This window comes from Galeopterus variegatus, unplaced genomic scaffold (genome assembly GCF_000696425.1).
Source record: "Galeopterus variegatus unplaced genomic scaffold, G_variegatus-3.0.2 Scaffold5207, whole genome shotgun sequence".
Taxonomy (NCBI): Eukaryota; Metazoa; Chordata; class Mammalia; order Dermoptera; family Cynocephalidae; genus Galeopterus; species Galeopterus variegatus.
The window spans coordinates 117,695-121,933 of NW_007731318.1; positions in this window are offsets into that span (position 1 = coordinate 117,695).

Here is a 4,239-nt window from a genome sequence, read left to right on the forward strand (position 1 = left end):
ATCATCTCTTTACTGTCTCCCTATTTCCACACTTACTTTTCTGTAATGTTTTCTCCATGCAATAGTCAGAAAGATCTTTTTATAACTTAAGTTAGATGACGGCACTATTCTGCTTAAAATATGTGTGCTAGTTATCCATTGCTGTGAAATAAACCATCCACAAACCTAGTGGCTTATAATATCAAGCATTTCACTTGTAGGCCAAGAATTTGGGTTGGGCTTAGCTGGTTTCACCTGCTGGATGGTTCTTCTGCTGGCCTCACTCTGTCACTTTAGTCATCTGGCAGCCAGCTGAGACCGGATGGTCTAAGATGGCCTCTCACATCTGGTGGTTTGTTCTTGCTGTCAGCGAGGTCATGTACCCTCAACAAGTGATCCTAGAATTCTTAAAGTGATGTTGGCAGCATTGCAAGAAAGTAAGCTCCAGTTTTCAAGCTTCCAAGCCTCTATTTGTGTCATATTTCTTCATGTCCCATTGGCCAAAAAAGTAAGGATAAATATGGGGGGATACTATGAAAGGGTAGAAACACAGGGACATCTGACTCATAACAGTCTACCACAGTCTACCTTCTGGCCTCGGTAATTCATGGCTCCTTTACATAAAAGATAAACTCACTCTTCTTAATATCTCAGAAGTTTCATTTATTCACAGAATATGGCTGGAAATCCATGTTATTATGATCTGCATTAGGTATGAATGTCTTTGGGAGTCCTTGGATACATTATCTCAGGTGTATCCTTGACTCAGAGAATTGTGAATTAAAAAGCCTAAAGTTTTTTCATATGCTCTTAGAATGCATGCAATAGAGCAGAGGCAGAAACACACAAGTAAAAAACACCAAATCACATAGCTTGGTTAAGAGTGAGATAGGAAGGACTCAAGAGAAAGCACAAAGAGGGAGACCCAGATATCTTATAGTGTTCAAGAAGTCTTGTGTTGTTCCTTGAGGAATTTCATCATGAAGGGGAGCATGGTATAGAATGATGCTGAGCCCATGCATAATGTGTGCACAGGACTGAGAAGCAGAGGGATCTGTCATGATCGGGGGTGAGTTGGTCTAGTTATGGGTTTATATTAGTGGTAAAATGAAATTTATTTCCCTGAGCACATTGAAAGCAGTTTCCCTCAAGTGCATTGGCCATATTTTTCCAGTCCATTTTCTCTGTACAGCACTTGGTTTTGTGAAGGCATGGGACATGGGCATAGAGATGACTCTGGAAAACAAAAGGCTAGACCATTTTCAAAGTAGAGAAAAGGGTACGGGTAAGTTCTGCATGTGCAAAAATTGTGGTTTAGTTATAGGGCAGGACAAGAGCCCTCTGAGGATACTATTCGCCTCCAGAGGAGGCTGCATTCCTGCAGTTGTAATCAAAGGAGCCGGAGAATGAGAAAGGTTCAGAATGAGGAAGGTTGTGAGTGGACTATTAACCTCATTCCTTCCAATACCGTGATGTTAAATAGCATTTAGAACATCATATGTTTATTTTCTGCCCCATCCTTTGGGTCCCTTGAAATCACTGTATCTGAGCCTTTATGGGACATGATAACAGAGCCCAAAATTGCAAACCCACCAGATTGTGGAGTTGGGGAATTTGGAGGGAAGTTGCATGAATGACACATTTTTTACAGTGGTAACTGACAATTATCTTCAAAGCTGCCTTATAAATGTAACATACCAATAACATTCTGATTTTTTAATGGGGAAACATGAAAATTCAATTGACTGAGCTGACACTTCAATGATTGTATTTTCATCTGGAATAAGCACTAAAGACATCTTTAGGAGAAAAGGCCCATGTGAGCATCCAGCATGCTGGACTCCATGAGTCTGATCCTGACCCACTGAGCCTCTCACCGGCCCTACACACCCATGGATTACACCACAGCTGCTGTTCTTCCCACCTGGAAACTCCTTCCCTATGTTAGCTCTGCAAGTCCTACTCACCATTTAAAATAAAGATTAATTTGCCTCTCCTCCAGAAAAACATCCTTTGCTTCTCCAGTCCATGCTCATCTCTTCTTTTTCTAATTCCTATAGCATTTAAAACTGAAGCCTCATAATTAAGCTCTGAATTATAGAAAAATTGTAATAATATGATTTTAACACAACACGTTTTACACTACTGCTTCAAGTACACAAAACTCATATCTAAAGTAGGAGAGCATAATGAAAAGTACTTGTTAATAGTAACTTTGTGGTAGACATTTCTGACATTGTATTGAGACTTTAGGGGTGTTATTTGGGCTAGGGTCCCCTTGGATGACATTTCTGTCTCAAGAACAACTTGCATCTTTACCTTGGTTTGTATATGTGCCTGTGAGCATTTGTTTGAGTTAGCTGCTCATTATTCAAGGGAAGAGTTTTGGATTAAATTTAAATCTAAAATATGGGTTGGATGCATACTGAGGGTCAGTTATTGTGCTAAGTTTGTGTGTGGTGGGGAGAAATGGACAGAGAATGGAGAAAGAAATTACAAAAGTTGATCAGAAATCTCACTTGAGATTCTGACTTCTTGACACATAGCATCCCCTCACAGGCACATGGGCTTCATGTGTAGAGACCTGTTTCCAATGTGAACATCAGTGCACTGTGACTGTTGTGCTAAGTTTGTGTGTGGTGGGGAGAAATGGACAGAGAATGGAGAAAGAAATTACAAAAACTGATCAGAAATCTCACTTGAGATTCTGACTTCTTGACACATAGCATCCCCTCACAGGCACATGGGCTTCGTGTGTAGAGACCTGTTTCCAATGTGAACATCAGTGCACTGTGACTAGGGTACGTGGGACAAATCACCAACTCCTTTTCCGTTAGATGCTGTGCACTCAACATGGTGCAGACAATTGTTTCCAGGGTGATGCTCACAATCAGAGGATGAATAAGAGGATTCAAAGAAGTTGGGAGAAGAGAGTATCAAAACTCGTACTAGTCAAATAGTTAAATCAGTAACATTTAACTTTTCATGGGAGCCCTTTCAGTCCTTAAGCCAGACAGTCACATGAATCACAGTGGACTTGAGATGTCTGGAGGAGAGGGTGAGGATTCCATAGTGCAGAGGGTTAGGTGGGCCACGATTGCTCCTTTATTCTCTTTTAGCTTATATGGGCCCAGGCAGGTGGATTTGTGAGTTATGTTATCTTCTTTAAACTAAACCAAACTTCAAAGAATAGACAAGTGGCCTATAATATTTCTGTGGGGAAACTGTGAACTGAAGACGATGCTAACAAAACAAGCTCAGGAAAATCACTTCGTCAGGCCACAGTGGAGCCAACACTTCTCCTCTTCCTCATCCCATTGCCAGGTAAAAATAATAACTAACTAATTAGATCTAAAGAAGGGTCAGCCAATGAGCCAGAAAGTAAACTCCATTTTGAAAATGGATGGTTAGAAAGGCTTCCACCCCTGTGTGATATCATTGCCCAAAATGATGATTAAAGCGCTCACATAAGAACATAGAAATTATCAGAGAAGATTTTCTAACCTGCTAGTCATTAAATAAGCTAGAAATTGACTAACTAAATTCTAGCAAATGCTCTTGCTCAGTGGGTACATGGGATTGAAAAGGGAGTTCATGACGAGTCAGCAGAGCTAACTGTGCCTTCATGCATGGGCACGTGTTTTCATGGGGACCTTCTACAGTTCGAGCAGTCATGAAAACCGAGGACCAGCGCAAACCGAAATCAGTGTCAGACCTGACAGTTATTCTGTCACAAAGTAGCAAACCAAGACTTTCTGAAACGTGAACCATATTCAGTTTCACGGCTTTCATTGAATGTATTATTATAAACAATGATTTCAATTTAAGTAAAAAGGCTAACGTTAAATTATAATTACATAATTAAATAAAAATGTAAATATTGGTTATTTCATTTGTTTCTCATATTTTTATAAATTATATATATATATTTCTTTTCAGTTTATTTATTCATTAATATTATTTTATTTTTACATTCTATGATGTTGTTGTGGAGCAGTTGGCGGGGAGGGGAAGAAGGGAAAGGGGAAGGAAATAGGGTGGGAAAAGGAGGAAGGAGGAGGGGTGTGGTTGAGGCCCATGGCACTCCCCTCATTCCTGCAGGGGAGACCAGGGGGCTTCCAGTGGTGGCTTGGTCATTGCTGGGTTGGGTGCAGATGTCAGGGGTGTGTGGCTGAAGCCCTCATCTCCCCACGACCCCAGCTTGGGAGGGCCTGGGGTGCTTCCTGCAGTGGCTCTGTGGTTGTTGCTGGGTTGGTTGTA